The sequence below is a fragment of the Frieseomelitta varia genome, unplaced genomic scaffold, assembly GCF_011392965.1.
Source record: "Frieseomelitta varia isolate USP_RPSP 00005682 unplaced genomic scaffold, Fvar_1.2 scaffold_165, whole genome shotgun sequence".
In the NCBI taxonomy this organism is placed as follows: domain Eukaryota; kingdom Metazoa; phylum Arthropoda; class Insecta; order Hymenoptera; family Apidae; genus Frieseomelitta; species Frieseomelitta varia.
Window position 1 is genome coordinate 1,062,079 of NW_025109361.1, and position 20,177 is coordinate 1,082,255.

At 39.3% G+C, this 20,177-nt stretch overlaps 1 protein-coding gene across 3 annotated transcripts in view; it reads right to left on the minus strand.

Annotated features, from left to right (window-relative positions):
* Positions 1-20,177, minus strand: part of LOC122538508 (puratrophin-1) — a 109,781-nt gene that overhangs the window by 77,915 nt on the left and 11,689 nt on the right. The window contains exon 1 of one of the 3 annotated variants that reach the window (XM_043672660.1): positions 376-930. The exons of the other annotated variants lie outside the window; for them this stretch is intronic. The gene's annotated coding sequence lies outside the window, so the exon portion shown is untranslated. Of the gene's footprint in view, positions 1-375; positions 931-20,177 lie in introns of those variants that run through there. 3 annotated transcript variants of the gene reach the window in all.

Below are 20,177 nucleotides of genomic sequence, written 5' to 3' on the forward strand. Positions count from 1 at the left end.
ATTTGATTTAAAATTCTGCCTTTATTTTAACTCCCGTCAGAAAAAAGAGAAATTAAAATTTATGATTATTTCCTTATTACCGAACAGTTATTTCGTACATTAAATTGACAATTTCTTTTGCATTCCTCTCGTAAAAATATGACTTTTATAACCGGTCGTCTGACCTATAAAGTGCCGGTATTGACCAATAAAGGTACGTTGTAAAAACAAAAGGGTTAAACGCGAGACGGCGTCAAATCGGAATAATTTTTCCATAATTCAGAGATTTCGTGGTTAACGCGTCGATTTCTGTGTAATTTTCAGCCTCTTTCTAATTCGCTTCGACACGGCTACGCGAGAATTTTTTTTTTAACGTCGTTTTGGTATGTTAATTACCTTTCGTGTGATTGCTGCCTCAACCGAAGCGAAACTCGAGTCGACGAGGCGAGGGAGAACTTTTAAAGATCGGTCTCCATGGCTGGCATGGCTGGATTTCAGTTCACTTTTCTCGCGGCACACTTTTGTCGTTTGATAAATATTTCAAGACAAGCACGAGGTAGCCGCGATTTGCATTGCAAAATGAAGTTGACGCACTTGCAGCGGTTCCTTCCTTACCAGCTTATGATCCAGATAACGATTATTAACACCGCGTTTCGCATAATTCAGCCGAACTTGATGACCGACGAATCGGACGTTGTTTATTTACATGGAGCGAATTGAAAAACGTGAAATGTCTGTCGGATCTCTCTCTCTCTCTTCTTTCGTTTGAAATCGTAATTCTCACACTGTCCAAAGTCCGAGCAGCATTGATTTCCATTCGTCGGTATTAATTGTAATCGCGCGATGCTTCTAAACGAAAATTTAACGAATGAACGATTAGACAGGAAGCGATCGATAACTTCTGCTTCGTGGCTGAATGATATTACACATTTCGTTCCGACGTTCGAGAAGGCTCGGGACTGACTGAACGCGGCGGTGTTTCCGGCTGCAGGTCGAAGTCTAATTAACTGCGAATACGTAAACGAAACGGCACGCTGGCCGAGAGTTAGTATTACACGCTGGTAAATCGAGTATCGAGGATTCGGAGTAAAAATGCAACGGTGCAGGCATTAACGTACAATTGCAGGGAACTACGATTACTCTAGCGATTACTCGGAATTGAGCGAGCGAAGAAAGAGATGAGAATGCGCCTCACTCGGGTTCGAATGAAATATATATACGAGTGACACACAAGTAGCAGAAATAATATCAACAGTTATAGATATAAAAATAACGTCAACGTGGGATATCCAGAGAACGGAATCGGACGAAAAATGCGGACGATTGGAGTCGCTCGATAACGATCGATGGCGTATAATTATTTCGAGGATAGGAGCGAAGAACGTGAGGAAATAAACGATCGAGGAGGTGTGTCCTAGCTGGTAGATTAGAAATTTTCGACGTTGCACAGACGCTCTCTCGGAGGTGGAGTCGTGCCTGTAGCCGCGACTTGCATACTTAATGAATGACGTGACTGACACCGAAGCTGTTTCCCGTAATAAGGATCTTCGTTCGTCCGACGTTGGATTTTGCACGCAGCACGAGATACGAGCATCGTCGTTAAAGTGGCTAACACTCGAGATATCCGATAATTCAGCCATTTTTCCCAACTTGTCAACAGGTTCCAAAGTTCGTTCCTCGTTCTGTCTTCATCGACGCTTTCCTTTGCTCAAATAAAGAGATTCAATGGCACACAAGAAGTTCCAAGGATGTTTAATTTTTTTTTCGTCCAAATACATATTTACATGAGTGATTATTGTAATAAAATAATCACCCATGTAATCATCATGAGATATATATTGCTATTATCGGGTAATTATTTTTTCTTTTTCCGTTCAATTTTTTTCACGCAAATATATTTGCACGAGTGATTGTTATAATAATAATCGTTATAAAACAGTGACTAGTATATAGTCCATAACATGCGTCGTTGAGACGAACTATGTCGTGACGATAATATATGTATAAAGGCAATGAGGCGGTTTCCTTGGCATGACGAAATATTTCGTCATACGCGGTTATTAGATTAAGAATTACCAGCGGCTGTTACTTGGCTGACTCGGTTATTACTCGGCGCTAGAATGAATTGGAATTTACTTGCTACCAATTACCGCATTTCCCAGTTAATTGTGCGGACGAACGAATTTTTTGACCAGTTAACCAGCTTACGAGTGATTTGATTTATGGCGTTTGATTTGTTTTCTTCAGTCCGGCATCGGAACACGCGGTCACTTTCGGAACAGCGTGGCACTCACTTTACAAATTGAAGAACGAAACGAGATTGTGAAGTGTTTGCCGTTGTATCGCCAAAATGAATTGAAACACACGGTCTGCAATTGCAACATGTTCACAGAATACAATCGTAGTTTTCAATTTTATTTTTGTTTTCTAAGATACAAATATACAGAGTGCTTTCGATCCGGTAGTACAACCAGAGTAGAGGCGATTATACGTAAAAAAAGAATAAATCTGAAAGATTTTATTCATTTAAAGCTTCGGTTTTCAAGAAAATCGAGTCTGAAAATTTATCAAGTTTTCGATATAGGAATTGTCTTGGTAATAACTTTTCAAACTCGATTTTCTCGAAAACATTATACAAAAAAAATTTTGTTCTACAATTTTGATTTGTTTTTGTACGTAGAACAATTCTATTTCAGTATTTCTGTAATTATCTAAATTCAACTACATTTGACAGATTTTCATTCGGTTTCTTCAAATGAAAAAACTTTATTCCTTACTTTCGATTTATTTTCTCGCGTGGAACTACCTCTTTTCCGGAAAAAAAAAAAAAAACACTCTGAATAAAGTTTCAATATTCGCTACAACTATTGAAAAATATCTCCTTTCAAATATTTGCACGAATATCAACAGGAATTGCAAGTTCGAGTCGACGAAAACAACATTATTCTCTGTTTCTCACAATCTACCAACTCCTGGCTAGCTTCTCGCCAGCGCGTAACATAAACAACGATATTCGATTATTCTGCGGACGTTCAATTAACAATTCCACCGGTCACGCGAGCCGCGCGTCGTCATAAATATCGCCGCGTAATCTATTCGTTTATTAGAATGCAATTAATCGAGCTACGCCGATGTAGGTCGCCGCTCGATCGTCATATATCGCGGTCGTGTATCGTCGTCGATTTAATTGAATAAGTATGTCGCGCGAAGAGAGAGAGAGAGAGAGACATACAACCGCGGATTATCTTCGCTCGCGAATCAGAGAGATCTGCTTGCCTCGCGAACGGGACTGCGAGTTGCCCCCTGTGTGTATGTATACACGCTGTTTCGTCTATAATCGAACACACGAGATGCCAGATAGATAAGAAGCCGACCCCGCGGCGCAGCGGAGATCAGACTCTAGATTAGCATCGCGTGGAATTCGCCGCGAGATTCCCCGCGAATCGAGCGGCGAAAAATTTGTCACCGTTCTGCGCGACGTTTTCACAGGGAGCGTGACTTATCCTCGAATGGTCGCCCGAAGGTTTGGAAACATCTTAGAAATTTTAACACCTTCACGGCGTGTATAACACTTGATTCTGGTTAACATGGATAAATAAATGAAAATACTTGTTAACGTGTCACAACGAACAACCGTATCAAAATATTCGTACGTGTAAATCACTGTGATTTTAAACGATAATTGAAATAAGTAGATTTATTCGTTCGTGTTTCTGTTCAAGTAGAAGTTAATATTAATTTTGATAAGAACAGCCGTATCTTTTAAGTGATTCAGACGATAGTCTGTCACATCGATTGTTATAGTACATTGATAAAATTACCATAAAATTAAAAAAAAATTAATGAAATTACCACAAATTTTATTAATTGGTAATAAAATTAAATTAATATGGTATAACAAAAGCTGTACAGTTACTTACAAAACACAGAAATAATGTCTCTTACAAGCGACTGTCGTTTCAATCCCGCCGGGAAAGTGTTAAGAATTTAGTGCAATTGGAAGAATTTCGTGACTCATTGTCAGTGACTAGTGAGCGATAATTCTTTGAAATTTTAATCACTTACAACGCTATTATTATAATTTATTTGTAACTACGAATATGTTACTGTAATTCAAACAATTACATTACTATTATATTTCCAGGAGAGAATCTTTCTGCATTTTATTTGCTTCGAGGATTTGAATTTAAAGAAAATAAATCTTTATATCTGTGTAAAATTTTCTAAAAAAAAATTTGCCAATGGAGTGAATAGGGTGAAACGTGTGAAAAATACGTGAATACCATGTACGTAATGAGCGAATCGGATGATGAGAACGATTGGTCAGAAAACAATTACACTCGATATGTGGTTACACAACGACGTACAATGAGAAGAAAGATTTAATCAGAAGACCCCGATGATTGCGAGAAAACGCAAGAAGATAATTCGGAGATCGAATGTGATCCTTCCAGAAGGTTTCGTGTTTCGGAATTCCTTTGATATAGGTTACGTGTCCTCTTGTCACGAATGGATCCTGTTTCCTAAGTGACTTCACCACGAAAACTCTTAAAACAGCTACCCTGCTGAGTGCCCTAACTGACGAACGAAATCCCTTTTCTCTTTACGATCTCTCCACGTTATTTCTGCCTTCCCTCGATAATCAAGATGTCCCAAAGGAATTTCCTCTTCCTCTCCAAATGCTTCGTATGAAAAACGATACGCGCGATTATCTTCAGATCTTCAAGAATCATTTCAATCATTATACGAGCATGTAAGTTGGAAACTTCGCACATTTGTGTAAATTTGTACATATTTGTATAAATATGTAAAATTTGTATAAATTGTATAATTTTGTATACATTTGTATAAACGCGTAAAGTTTGTATAAATTGTATAATTTTGTATACATTTGTATAAACATGTAAAGTTTGTATAAATTGTATAATTTTGTATACATTTGTATAAACGCGTAAAGTTTGTATAAATTGTATAATTTTGTATACATTTGTATAAACGCGTAAAGTTTGTATAAATTGTATAATTTTGTGTACATTTGTATAAACGCGTAAAGTTTGTATAAATTGTATAATTTTGTATACATTTGTATAAACGCGTAAAATTTGTATAAATTGTATAATTTTGTATACATTTGTATAAACGCGTAAAGTTTGTATAAATTGTATAATTTTGTATACATTTGTATAAATGTGTAAAGTATGTATAAATGTACTTTTGCATAAATTTCGTAAAAAATTTCAAACTTTCTGACTGGAAATTCAGAACCGTTCCACTAGAAAATGAACAAATTCCCAAAGAGTGGGAATTCAGAATGGTTTCGTTGGAAAATAAAATTTAACACGAGTCTCATTGCAAAATATTCGGAATAGTTTCACAACAAAGAGTCGAGATCTCCGAGAAGCAAACTTCTTCTTTGGAAACTCGACCGCAAGAATTATCCAGAGCAATTTTTCGTGACATTTCCACTGGAAAATAAAAGAGACGAGACCAGTCATTTCCGCTAAGAATCGTTTCGTCGTTCATTCGACAACGTTGGTAATTAACGAGCGGAGTTAAGTCGTCTCTGCGGTATCGTTGGTCAACAGCGAGATCACGTGACGCGTGAACGTGATCTCGATAGGTTTCCAATGTCGTAACCGCGCCCTTAGAACGAGTTTTGCGCTTCCACATGTTCTCCGTTCTTCGCGAGCGACAAACGGGATGGAGCTGACGGAGGTAGCGAGAAAAAAAGAGCAGAACGATCGGTGGAACGTTGCTTGATCAACGTGCGTGTACGTACACGGTGTCCACGCATACACGACAATGCTCGCGAGCGCTCGAGCGCGTGAGACGATCGCAATTAGCATACCAGAGCGTTCCGGGAACGAGCCGCGCGATCCGCGCTTCCTCGCAACCCCGGCGCAACTCGGTGACTCACTCGTTGATATCGAATGTCCCGATGCAATTCTAACGCGTTGCGACGCGAGGAAATGGCTGGATAATTGGCGACATCGAGATGTTTCTTTCTTTCTTTTTAGAAATAACGGAGGGATAACGAATAAATAAGGAGAGGAATTTTCAACGAGCGGGGGAAGATTGATAGTACTAAATTATGATATTGCGTTTCTCAGGGGCGAGAGTCGAGAGTGGAGAAAGAAAATATGATCGCTGCTGTATGATAAGTAGCCTCAATTTACCTGATTTTACATTTCAAATTAGCTAAACGAAACTTATCGGGGAAACATGAGAAGATAAATGTATACAGGGCTTATCAAATTTAATCGTCAAAATCTCGGATGGAAAGTCCGATGAACCAAGGAAGAAAGTCCTTCGGAGATTTGCTCGTTTTCGTTTTTACAGAGAAAATCGCAAGAAATGAAAGAAACAAGTTCTCATTTTCTTGCTCGTTCGATGCTAGCCAGCTGAAAGACCAAATCGTAATACGATATATCAAACATTATTAGAATAATGTCTAATTACAGTCGCAATTGTCAATATTCGATGCAATACTTGTGTTTTGAACAATATCCTCATTAAACGATATAGATGATGATACAGATGATATATACGATATATAGATATATAGACATATAGATAATATAGACATATGATATATAGATATATAGACATATAGATAATATAGACATATGATATATAGATATATAGACATATAGATAATATAGATAATATAGATATAGATTATATTATATATAGATATATAGACATAGATTATATTATATATAGATATATAAACATAGATTATATTATATATAGATATATAGACATAGATTATATTATATATAGATATATAGACATAGATTATATTATATATAGATATATAGATATATAGACATAGATTATATTATAAATAGATATATAGATATATAGACATAGATTATATTATATATAGATATATAGATATATAGACATAGATTATATTATATATAGATATATAGATATATAGACATAGATTATATTATATATAGATATATAGATATATAGACATAGATTATATTATATATAGATATATAGATATATAGACATAGATTATATTATATATAGATATATAGATATATAGATATATAGACATATAGATAATATAGACATAGATTATATTATAGATATATAGACGATAATACTGAAGATGAGCACAGATAATACTGAAGATGAAAATAAGCACAGTAAATGAATGAACGAGAAACCTTTCTTCGCGATTTTCTCCAAAATGGAACAAAAAGACGAGTTCCTCTCCCAAAATATTCCAATTTGGAACACTCTGACTAAGAGTAAGATTCATCGAATAGTCGACAAAAGAAATCAAAAAAAANAAAGAAAGAAAGAGAGAGAGAGAGAGAGAGAGAGAGAGAGAGAGAGAGAGAGAGAGAGAGAGAGAGAGAGAGAGAGAGCCGATATGAATACGTGGTGGAAGTGACCAGGGGCTTCGTGTGCGGTCGTCGACGCGATACCCGATATCCGTCGTTCGAGCAACGCGCAGGAATTAAAACGGACTCGTCGTCCTCGGCATCATCGGGTCTCTAGCTAGTTTTTATCGCTTCTGACACGACGAAAGCGAATAACCAAAGAGAAAAGGAGAGAAAAAAAAGAAAAAAGAAAAAGAAAGAAAGAAGGACGACGAAAGAGAGCGTGCTCGCGCCAATGAACACGACGGAGAAAAAGAAAGAAAGGAACACGAACAGGGAATGAAATGGAATGGAATGAAACAGGATGGAGATAAGGGAACGAGTAGCGAGGGGTACGATACGATACGCATTCAATGGTCATCCGTGAACCGATACGCAGGGGCTCGGTACTCCGATTTAATATTCGCCAATGACGCTCAACGAACGATAAGAATTACGATCTGCATTCACTCTACGGGGTTTGATCCTTTTTTTCACGATTCTCTCTTGTACCTCGTCTGCGACCGATTCTTTCTCGTTCATTTTATGAATAACGCATCCACCGGTCGATTATCTATCGAAACCTACGAGTAATCGCGATAAATAAAAAATAAAAAAAAAAAAAAAAAAAAAAAAAAAAAAAAAAAAAAGAAAAACGAAAGAAGCCATTTTTCTCAGTAAATTACGAAATGAGTCGTCGAGTCACACTCGAAGAGAGTCGCGACTTTCAATCCGGTGGACCAGTTTTTCTCACCGATGATCAGGAATCTGGTTTCGATGGCTAGAACCGAGGGTGTCGCAAACTCGCGTGAAACTCGAGCGACAAAGTCGGCATGCCCGATGCCAGAGGTTACCGCACGGTAATAAAAGTCACGTCGCGACGCCTGTAGCTGTTCGAGGCCGAACGAAAGGAACAAAGACGGCGGACGTTGTTTCGTAATACAGTCGGTCTGGCTATCCACGAGCATAGAGACGCGCGTGTAATTTATGCGAGAGGCTTAAGAGTCGTTGCAAAATCGGTTTGCAGTCGACTTTTCGTGATTCGACGCGGCTTATCGTCGCGATGCTGGACAAAGGATCGATCTCGTGCACTCGGTGAACTCGTCGTGTATTTTCGATAGATCCATTAATTGTTCACCCGTGAATTTTCAGCGTGAATCGAATATTTACAATTCGTACTTTCGCGTTCAGCCACCGCTAATTTATTTTCCAATAACGCGTACAATTCATCCGACAGATCCGAGAGATCTGATCATTGAGAGTAGGCGGCTGATGTTTGATTCATTATCTCGAGATTTGTTTAATGACTCGTTCAACGCACGAGTACGGCAGAGTTGTCTAAGTTTGTCACGTTTGAATTATAATTCCAATTGCGAGCGTGACTTGGCGCTGTAAATTAGGAAGATAAATGTTCGAGGAATCGGGGAAGGATAATTGAAATTTATCAATCTCTCATCCAACCATTTTACCATCCCGAGGCACGAGATGAAACGTAGCTTTTGTTCGATCGAGGAGAAAATTCGACTTGATCGAAAGCATAGATAGCAGTCGAAGGTTCACTGCCGATCGTGCGATACAGAACTTGGAAAGAAAGACAATTTGCCCGAACGATTTCACCAAAATCTATCATATGCCGATCGAATTAAGGGTACCGAGATCAATTTCGTCGAAAGTTAATGGAGTGGCGTATGGATTTCGAGACGGTTTCCGGGTCCGAAACCGCTGATACGTGCTCGTGACGACGGACGGAAGTGATACCACGTGCAACCACAGCGTTGCTTTCACGAGATTATCGGAAAAAACTGCAGGGGAAGCACTTTTCTCATTGCTGATGTTAAAATGTTCAAATCCAAGGTCCTTTTCTGAAATTCAAACGATCCAAATCGACGAAGAGAGAAGGGGAAGAAAAAGAAGAGGACGAAGAGAAGAGGGTGATAGAAAAAACCAGAGTTTGATCACGATAGCAAGGGATTGACGAAATTTCAAACTGCTTGCAATATTATCTTCTTAAATTATAACAATTTAATTATTCTTTCGGTGTTTGTTCAACAAAGAACGAAGAAGTTCCTCTCTTTCTCAAGAGGGAGAAACGAAAGAAGAAGAAGAAGAAGAAGACAAGAGTCGTTCCTTGTTTCAAACTGCTTACAATGTCTTCTGTAATTATACAGGCGAGCCCGGGTGTGTTCATTCAATAAAGAAAGGAAAAAGGAGGAAGACAAGCGAGATTCCTCCATACGAAATTTAAAACCCCATAAACGTAAAAAAAAAAAAAAGAAATGGAAGAGGACGGAACGTTGGCCGGAGCGTAACCCAACATTTAACGTCATTCATCGTCGATTCGTCTCACAGTCTGTTGTCGGCTGAGCTGCAGGGAATTTGAATACGAGACCAGGGCACGGTAGAAGGTGGCAGGCTGGCTGTTTCGTCGTTTTCTCTCGACACGGGTGAAACAGGTTGCCCGGTCGCACGACACCTGCTCCAAGACCTGAAAATTCTTTCTACGGGGGACCCCGGCCCGCTTATCGAGTTTGCTCATCTCCAATCAAGCCGGCAATCCCCGGGCCGAATAATCTCGCCGGCCATTAAACCGCCATTCCAATGTGCGATCCTCCTTGTTCCTCGCATATTTCAGCGGCACGCGGCCGAAATATGCGGGAATTGAAACGAAATATCCAACGGCGGTACGTTCGCGTTCCCCGCGTTCGTCTTTGATCCTTGAGGATTAATTGTCGGCGTGTCACGTGGAAGGAATGTGATGTTTATACGGGAATTCATCAACTTTACTATTGCCAATTTTCACGACTGTCGATTGATGAAAAACATTTCTCAAAGAATTTGTCTTTTACGAATGGTAAACCTGGGAAATTAAATTAAATTAAAACGAGCAAAAATTAAATTCCAACGAAAATTGTTTAAATTGTTTTTGATCCCAGGATTAATTTTTGAATACAACGTGGAAGGAATGTGATATCTGTTCGGGAATTCATTAACTTCGCTATTGCCAATTTTCACGATTGTCGGTTGATGAAGAAAATTCTCAGAGAATTTGTTTTTTTTTTTTACGAAGGATAATCTGGGACGTTAAATTACATTGAAACGAAACATCCAGCGACGTTCTTGATTCGAGGGTTAATTTTTGGATACAACGTGAAAAGAATGTAATATTTGTTTTGCAATTTATTACCTTCACTGTTGCCAATTTTCACGATTGTTTCAGTTGATGAAAAATATTCTCAAGGAATTTGTTTTCGACGAAGGATAACTTGGGAAATTAAATTAAAACGAAAAATCCAATCGATGTTTTTGATCCATGGATTAATTTTTGCATACAACGTGGAAGGAATGTGATATCTGTTCGGGAATTCATTAACTTTGCTATTGCCAATTTTCACGACTGTCGGTCGATGAAAAAAGTTCTCAGAGAATTTATTTTCTACGAAGGACAGCCTGGGAAATTAAATTAAATGAAAACGTTCTAATAACGTTCTAATAACGACGTTTCTAATTCAAGGATTAATTTTTAGATGTAACGTAAAAAGAACGTGATACTTATTTCCAATTTTCACGTTTGTCAATTGGTGAAGAAAGATTCTCAGAGAGAATTATTCCCCCGATGAAAGACTAAGGCTAGAGAATTAATTTCCGATGATTTTTGTATATAAAATTCGAGAGGTTCCATTGAGAGCGGCTGCGTAGAGATCGAAGAGCCGTGGCGGATTCTCATAGAAACTGGGCGAGGCGCGGGTCGAGACGATACTTCATCCTTCGGGACACGTATGAAAACGATCTTATTCCTCGGGACGGTGGAGCGTTTTGCTCAGCGCGATATCAACCGGAGATTATATGTGTACACGGCGTGGCAAAGATTCTGTTGAGATACGAGTGGTTCAGGCCGTGCATCATACAAATATTTACACGGCGTGTACACGTGCGATAGAAGGCCCGCGAGGTTACACACTCTCGAGCGCCCGGGCGCGCGCGCGCATTGGTAGCGAGCGTGATCCATGGATCGAGCCGCGTTTGCTCCAGCATTTCGCCCCCTTTTACCTACCAGAGATCTATCTTGCGAGCATCTTCGCTCGTGGCGCTTCATCTTCTCTCCCTCGCCTCAGCCTCCTATAACTTTAACGTACGCGGCAGCGTACTCTCTCAGAAGAAGGCTTCTCTCTCGCGGCAGTTTTCGCACGCGCGAATTCGTCTTCTTGGATGTCGCGTCGTCCCGCGTGATTTAGGACAACACCTTGGTTACGCAGCCAACGTTCCCGCGCCGTGGTTCTCGTGCTTTACGATTTCCTAGAGGTTTTCCGTAGAACGTGGCCGGCCGCTTTATCTGCTCGCAAGAAGATGCACGAATAACGGATGGCACGGTTTTCTTTATTTACCGCTTCCGGTTTTTAATCCTGTACAAAGGTCGCTAAAGGAGCGGTTCTAAAGTACAATATCTGTTTGTTCGTTGCCACGCGAAAATGACAGGTGCGAGAAATCAAGAAGTCAAGATCGAAACGAGGAGGCGACGCAGGGTTGTCGAACGTAATCACAGATCGGCCGTTTCGAATGGCAAATTTCACAAAAAAACGATCGAATGGTTAATCGAGCCGCTTCTCTCGTTCACGGCGTGAATTTCGATCACGTAACCGTATATTTCTGCCGGGTAGGCGCACAAAGTTATCGGTTTTACGCCTAATTACCGAGTTAATTACCAGCGCGTACACGTCCCGACGCTTGACGGACCGCCGATGATCGTCGACGAATTAACCAACGATTACGTTATCTCTTTCCTCCTCTCCTTCTCTCTCTCTCTCTTTTTGCTCGTTTATTTTCTTCAGCTCAACCTTTAACTCTTTCTCCGCTAGCCACTTTCCAACGGCGGAGATCTCTCAATCTCTCCTAACGGTTGTACGATTCTTCGTCCTCTCTCTGTCCGACGATAATCTATAACCGTAACTTCTCCAAGTGATAGCCTAGTCTCTATTCGTCCACTTCGAATATCTCTCTCTCTCTCTCTCTCTCTCTCTCACGCCTGTACTTTTTGCATAAATAAGCGTACGCTTATATCCGCGTGTAGCCGCATGATAAATGAACTTTAAATCAGTCGCGGGATATTAGCGGCACCGAAGGTGGATTGCCCAGCCAGCCGTCCGGCCGGGTGGATGGTTTTTCTCGCGAGATCCAATAACGTGGGAAGTCCTGGCAGGGATAATTAAATGTCCCGGCCTGCCGTGCCGTTTGTGCCATTCAATTAGCAATAATTGGCAAATTATACAGCCCGTTACTCGCGGCTCTGCGATCGTTTCCTCCTAAGTCTGTCGATCGGCCGCGGCAATAAACCGCCGGATCATAAACGACCGTTTCTCCTTCGAACGCGCCACCGTTTAACAAGCCATTGTATTCCGTACTATGCGATACTACTGATCGACGTTTGTTCGTTCTGTATTTTTTCTTACAGCTCAAAAAGAAAAAGAATCTCAAAGATCCTTCTGATGTTTGAAGTTTCGATTATTTGTTCCAACAAAGATGTACACTGTAATGATCACCACTGAGCATCCTTTGCTCACGGAAAAAGATCAATTTTAGTTTATTTAATGGTACAGAGGTCAATGAAGATCAGGCAGAGGTTGCACAAAGGTCATTCAAGAAGCATGCACATTAGCCATTTAAGAATTAAGGTAGGAGTAATTTAATGATAATGTCAGGTGGAGATTGTACGAAACTCGAAGATTATTCATTCAACGATCGTGTAGATGAAATTTCACGGTATTGAAATTACTTCAATTAGGACTTTTACGGACTCTTTATCGGCACTTCAAATACATTTCTCTCTCGCCGTGCGATTCAGGCAATTCGAGCCAACTTCCATTAGCTCTGGACAACCATAAAATATTCCCAACCACGTCCAGTACCCTTGTAACCATCCCGCTGGCAATCGTACTTACCCCGCGATTAAAGCATCCCCGTTCTTCGAAAAATCGAGCCTAATGTACCCTTTGCCAGACTAACTGCGCCGATCATCGTTCCCGATTTCCCCACGGTACGATCGCGACCCTTGCAATGCTCCGTTACTGGAAAATCCACGATGGCCTTCCACGCTAATTCCATTAACCTTTCAATTGCGTTTCGTTCCAATTGCGCCGCGGCGGACACTCGACGTCCTCGCACAGACCAGCCATCGCGGCGTGTCCCGCGACCACTATCGGAAGTCGGTTCCACGACCTCTCGGGATAACGCCAGCCGATAACCCGTGGCTGGCCTAATGGCGCACGGTGCCAGCTATCTCACCCAATGGCCGACAGTCACGCAACCTCACCGTTTTCCAACCATGTTTTACCGATATCACCGAGCGCCACGGGGGGTTGCTTTCGGCAGCCCCTCCCAAGGTGCCGAACTTTTTCAATTAAGACGCCAGATATCGCAGGTGTGATATACGCCAACCGGTAACTTCGTCTATTTTCGCGTAGGTTAAGAACGTGGTGGTGGAAGCTGCGGTGGTTTGTTAGCAAGTTTCAGATGATGCTTGATAGGCGATGGGTGTTAAAGTTAACGTCTACGAATTTCTAGAATAGTGGCAGGCAATCAACAACGACGAGAGTTTTTCATTTTTGATTGATAATCTTAATTATGTTACGCGTTAACGCCAGAACTACCAAATGACCAAAATGACAAATTTGTAATTTTTGTTGGATATTTGACAGACGTAGAACGGTGTATTTGTAAAGATGAGTTTTCGTAGAATGTTTAGATAAAAGCTTTTATACTTCATTGTATTACAAAGTTACTTTGTTCCTTTTACTTTAACGTGTCTAGTGGAAATTTTATGTTTTAATTGTCGGTTGTTCTAGTGTTAATATTAAATCAAAAGAGTTTATATATGTATAATTTTAATTATTATAATTAGAGAAATAATATTTCTATTTTCATGTTTTATTTATTTATAATTTACAAAAAATTATAAAAAATAAATTTAAATTTTATTATTTTATAATATATATATTTGTTACAATAATTTTATTTTTTTTAATTTAAATTTCTTATTGTTAATAAAAAATTTTAAAATTATAATAATTATATTCATTCAATAATAAAAATAGAAGAAGAAGAAGAATAAAATTTCTCGTAGGATGTTTAAATGAAACCTTTTATACTTCATTGTATTACAAAGTTTTCTTATTTTTCGCTTTAACATTGCTGATGGAAATTTTACGTTTCAATCGCCCAGGTAATTCCAGTGCTTAATGAATTTATAATTGATAGTTACTTAATTAATTATATTATATGCGGAGAATCTGATGTCGTTCCGACAATTCAAGTAAAATTCAAAAGGCGAAGATTCGAAATCAAGCGTCTGTAAAACGTTTGAAAAACGTTGCCGAAAGTATTCGAGTTCGTTCCTTTTCAATTGCAAAGAACTCGTGTTCGTGAGAATCGAGCATAACGAGCTTCGCGACGACTCAATTAAACCAGTCCTGCGAGCTAAGCGAAACTAATTGCGAAAATTAATCGAGTTAATTGCCGTCTAATTTCCAGAAAACGTCTCGATCACGATCAGCCGCCGCCAGTCCTATCTAATCGCGAGATCTCCTCTCTCGATGATCTTGCTTCGCCGTCGTTCTTCCTCGCCGCGTGGAAACGTTTTCGTGCCTGCTCAGGTCGTTCAATTAAGAATCGAGAGAACACGATGGCGAAACAATCGGCGAAGCGAGATGTGTTGCCCTCCACAAAAATTGGAGACACTTCGGCAATGGATTCTCCGCGCACACGTCGGTGGGAAACGTCGGCGAATAGAATCCTCGAAAAGGAGACTCAATGACCTGTGGACATCCTGTCCTTTGTAGGCTCTTTCGTGGAAACGATAAACCGTGCAACGAGGAAGCAGAAGAGGGAAAGAGTGAGAGGTTCGTCGCAAAACACGAGAGGAAATGCCGGCTGGGATTCCACCTATAAGGCGTTATGACACGTATAAAAGGTCTCTGCGGGCTTGTTTGCATGCACCTTCCACCAACAATGGTATCAAAACCTCGCAGACGCGCTCTCCGTGTTGCGCATTTTGCGCAACTGCTGCCTTACCGAACGCGGGATCGCTCCTCGGCTTCTTTTGTTTGATAATAAATCACCTCGTGTCGCGATGTCATTTTTAAGAGAGCTCGGCGCACCGCGCGGCCAGCTTCGATTTTAAGAAACAACGTGCGCTATGGGAAGAGGATTTTCTTCGTACTTGTTGCAATTGTTCCTAATGGTTCAAGGATATTTAACTCTTTCGCTACGATAGTCCGCTCGAGACCCCACGCTAGATGTGTACACATTGATCGAAATCAGTTTTTGAGCCAAATAGAATCTTTTTTGAATTTCTAAACATTTTGGACCTAGAATGTGTTTCTCAAGCAAAAGTAATTAATTTTTCAAACCTAAAACTTAACCTAACTAAAACTCTAACCTAAAACTTAATCTCTAAACAAAATTTTTAAGAGATTAACAGTTGCACCTATAGCCTTTTCCAAAATGGCCAATTGGGAAATTGTTGGCCATTGTTATTTAGCGTACTCCAATACTCAACAAGCAGTTTACTGTTTAAAAAAGACATTTTGCAAAATTAGCACAATTCAATTTGTGCTCTCATTCGAATTCTGTTTTAATTACAGCGTACTTACTAAAATTTATATCCTTGAAATACGTTTTCCAATATATAAAAAATATAATATAAGATTGGTCGCTGAATGGTGTCGCTTTGAAAATATTTATCAAGTGTTTACAATTATCTCGAAGGTTTATTCTGTAAGAAATTATCGGACCGAAAGATTAGATTATTCTCTAAAGAGAATTTTCTTGTCTGCTTTAGAGGTGACGTTAATGGAGATTGAAGTAGAACGAACCAAGTTGATCAAACAGAATTAGTAGACAAAGTGTCCTAAGTAGATGAGGCCTGAACGTAAGAGGATTGCGTAAATCCGCGAAGTTCACAGAAGCTTTTGTAGAATTATTATTATTAAAACGCAGATTAAATCGGGTTAAACGATCTACGTTGACTTTCAGACTTGATTCACCTTCGAATTTCCACTGATTTAACGCTAAAACTATCAAAGCGATCAAAATTATCAATTTATAATTTTTCTTAAAAATTTTATAGATATAAAACAGTGTATTTTTAAAACTTTAAATGATTATTTATACAATGTATCAATTGTATTCTGAAGTATCGTTCATTTATATTATAAAGTTTCTCCGTTTTTTTTTTTTTTTTTTTACTTTAATGTCTCAGATGGAAATTCTGTGCTTTAATCATCGATTTTTTTAAAAATGTTAATACAATATTTATCAAAGGATGAATGAAATTCACATGTGCGAAACAATTGTGCAAAGATTTTCCAAGAAAATAGCGTCGATCGAAGGAAAAAGTAAACGAGCAACGTAACGATACTCATTGGTCGGCGTCGTTCATCAAAAAGCATTACCAGGACAAGGTTCTTCGTTCGAGGTTCGATCTTGTATCGATCACTCGTCAGGTGTTTAGACAAGTTCGATTAATTTCAATCGATGGTATACAGAGTTCGAGGCGCATAAATCTCCGGTGAATACGGACACGGAGGATCCTTTTGATCGAAGCGAGCTACACGCGTTCGTCTTTGGCGCGATTCTTTGATCCCGATCAATAGCGCGTCGCGCGCTCATCAATCTTACGCGATCGACCGGCAACGAGGGATCGTCTATCGCGTATTGTTCGTGGAAAAATTCAATCGCCCATTTGTACAAGTCCCACCGACAACACACGTTTCATAAATTGACTCGTTTCGGCAGAACTGATCGGAATACGAATAACTTGGTTTAAATTTGAAGCAAAACTAACGATAAGATATATTGAAAGAAGTATTTTTAAGGGGAAAGCAATTTTTTCTATGATTTTACTTTAGTGTTGTGACTTTGTGGAATTTCTATAACATCGAGTTTTCAGGGAAGATAAATATTTGGAAGACTAAAATATACGCAATTTCCAATTTCGAAAGAAAATCTTTTAATTGAAGGAAAGCAATTTTTTCGATTTTGAGGAATTTCTATAACGTCGAGTTTACAGAGAAAATAAATTTGGGGGATCGAAATGTACGCACTTCTCAAATTTGAAGAAACCTTTAAATTGAAGGAAAGTAATTTTTTCGAGTTTACTGTTGAAATTTTGAGGAATTTCTATAACATCGAATTTTCAGAGAAAATAAATATTTGGAAAGCTAAAATATACGCACTCTCCAACTTCGAAAAAAAAAACTTTAAATTGAATAAAAGCAATTTTTTCGATTTTGAGGAATTTCTGTAACATCGAGTTTTCGAAGAAACAAATATTTAGAAACAAATATACGCGACTTCCCAATTTCGAAAAAGAATCATTAAATTGAAGGACAGCAATTTTTTCGATTTTGTGGAATTTCTATAACATCGAGTTTTCGGAAGAATTAAATTCAGTAGCTCAAAATATACGCACTTCGCAATTTCGAAAACAAACTTTAAATTGAATGAAAGCAATGTTTTCGATTTTGGGGAATTTCTATAACGAATTTCCAAAGAAAATAAATTTGAAAGCACTTGCCAATTTCGAAGAAACCTCGAAGGAATTTCATCCAATTGAAGAGACATAGCGAAGTAATTTTAGTCAAGAGGGAATCTACCCGTAGACACGAAACCTCAAGCGTGAAATAGGACGTTCGCGCTAACGATCCCTCTAATAATCCGCGAAATCGCCGCGTTTTCTATCATTACGAGATAAACGGGCAACGCAGCACGCGTTCGACGATTCCTCATCGGGGCTCGTCTTCCAACCACGAACAAAGCCTCGTGGCATTTATCGTCCTTCATTGTACGTTACCGCGTCGTAAAGGGATTTTTCATTAGGACAAAAGCTTTCATAAACTGCGTTCTTCGATGAAAACGAAGATTATGGGAGGCTGTTCAATTTCATGCGACTTCTTTTCGAAAAATTCCACCGACTATCTCACAATCAGTCAGAGAAGTAAAATATCAAACAATTCACGAATATATAAATTGAAAAAACGTTCCTCCAATTCGCGAAACGAGTACAAAACTTCCGAGATAGATCGTTTGTAAGAAGTGCAATTGTCTTGGGTACAATTAGTAATTGGTAATTTAATTATAGTTATAAAATAGAGTGTTCAAGATTTAAGACCAGATTTATTGTTATATGTGATAATTTTTATAAAATTATAATAGTTTAAATATGTTCAAAAATTAATAAAAGATATAATAGTTTAATTATTATATATATAATATATATAAAAAGTGTAGATTTTATTATATAATAACTATTATTATATTATTATATTATATTATATAACATATTAATATAATTAAATATTATATTACATATTATTTAAATATTTTGACAGTTCAAATACGTTTTCGGGTATCAACAGGAGACGCTGCACAATCTCGAAATCACAGAGGCATCTGTTTTAAGATCAACCCTCTAAAGAGTATAATCACAAAATGCGGACGTCTAATCTGAAAATCGCGCGAGATCTATTATACTATCTCTCTTGATCAGCAATTTTTTTCCACTCGACGATTCACAGAGAGATCCGGCCTCGTTGTGTCCTGCTTCGCAGAAGGAACAACGTACCACCTATATCAACGTACATACATACATCAGGAGAAAGAGCAAACGAACCGCATCGCGGAGGCCAGTGGAGAACGGGCGAACACTCGTCGTGGCATTCAACACACTTTCCCACAGAGAAGAATCCGTGCGTGGCGCTCGGATCGAGAGGGAGGAACCGGTGTTACGGCAATTAATTCGAGCCCGATCGGTCCGCCTCTGATCCTCCTTCGTTTCCGTGCCTTTTTTCTTCGTCTTCTCGTTCTCCTTCACTCCTCCTCATCCTCTTCGTCGTCGTCGTCGTCGTCGTCGTCGTCGTCGTCGTCGTCGTCGTCGGTGTAGCAACGAGCGAGACCCGGTACACGCGCGCTATTTCCGTGAACCAAATACGGCGCTGGAAGACGAGTCAACGTCGAGGACGAAGGTGGTTGTTGCGATCGAAGTGGAACGCGTGATAACGGAATGCACCGTGCCGATCCGCTTCCAGCCGTCTCTCGAGCTTGCCGTTTCGTCGCGTCGGCCTCTCATTAAGAATTTGCCACGTAAGTATTTCTTACTCGAAGACTCGATTTTCAGAGTGAAATTCTATTGCAGATGTTTCAACAATTACCTTCAAAATTTCTCCTGGACAAACATTTCTTATTGCAACTGTAACTGTTGTTTTAGAAGGGTTTAAAGGGTTTCACCTCCAGCCTCACAATTTTCCAATATTTTTAGATTACCTATCGTGACTGTAACAATACTTCAGATATAAAACATCGAAACAATCGAAGTTATTCAAGAAATTGAAGTTAAACCTCGAATGAAAGTTTCTTTCGAAGACCATGGAGGACCACAACTTATATAGCCACGAGCTTGTCAAATTCTTTATAGTAAGAACGAAAGATTTATCGAAGCGTAGTGCCTATGAAGTCTTCTATCGCCAGGAATTTTCTAACACGATTCCGCTGAAGGTCACCGTCGTTCAACGCGCGTTTTGCCTCGACTCGCGACCGAAGTTAATAAAACGAAATCATCGGCTCGTTGAGACAACAAGGACCGATTCTGAGATTCGCCCTTTTCATTTTCGTCGAGACGCACGTGAAAGCGGCGAGGAACAATTAAACAATTGTCGGTATCGACCCACTTACCAACTGGCCAAAGAGTTGGCGCGCGCTTCCTCGCGCCTGTTCGAACAACGCGCGCCACTGTTCGCGCCACGCGAAATAAAAGGCACCACCTCGGCGAGA